Source organism: Podarcis cretensis, assembly GCF_951804945.1.
Source record: "Podarcis cretensis genome assembly, chromosome: 2".
Lineage (NCBI taxonomy): Eukaryota > Metazoa > Chordata > Lepidosauria > Squamata > Lacertidae > Podarcis > Podarcis cretensis.
The window spans coordinates 38,247,039-38,247,943 of NC_137171.1; positions in this window are offsets into that span (position 1 = coordinate 38,247,039).

The window sequence follows — 905 nt, forward strand, 5'->3', positions numbered from 1 at the left end:
TGCAGAAGTAAAACACTTCTTGAAACCTACCTCTGTGCTAGGAAAGGTGCTCAGAATGGCCGAGGGATCCTGGGCATGCTACTGCATTAAAATAGAAAAGGTGTGTCCACATGGCACATTCTCAGGGCATCAGATGCCTTATTGCAGTTCCCTTCAGTATCTCTACACACACACAAACACACACACAATATTTCTGCCTATTGTGAAATCAGGGTGGGCATGTAGGATGCACAACTAGCTTCCAGTTTCATCATGAGGGCATCCTGGAGGGGGATAGATAGTGGCCTTTCCTAGGGATATTTTTCTACGTACCCTGTTGTGGTCTGCCATGCTGAACAGAAGCAAGAGAAACTTCCATGTGGATGTACGCACAATGTCCAAATTCCTGTAGTGAGGCATAAGCACAGCCTTCAGTGTCTTCAAGTTATGCTGACAATGTAATTTATTTTAATTTTGCTTCATTCATTAGGATGCCCTCAAAATGCGCTGAGCGCAATTCTAGCCTTACAAGTCCACTGTATAGTTTTTATTTGTAGATACACATGGAGGATATCTTGTGTTAAAATCCTTTATCTTTTTTAAAAAAATTCTTTTCCCTGCAGTTTTGTATACAGTCATACCTTGTGTTGCCTTCTGCTCTTCTTATGGACTTTCAGCTTACGAAAGCGGCAAACCCGGAAGTGTTTACTTCCGGGTTCACCACCTGCGCATGCACAGAAGCAATCTGCGTGCTTCACAGAAGCACTAGATTGCACATGCGCAGAAGAAGCGCTCTAGTTGCAGACTTTTCAGGTGCGAAACGGCACCCCAAAACAGATTAAGTCTGCAACTAGAGGTACCACTGTATAGGTTTTAAGTTGTTTGTGAGCAATGTGTATATGTGACAGATCTTGAGAAATATCATG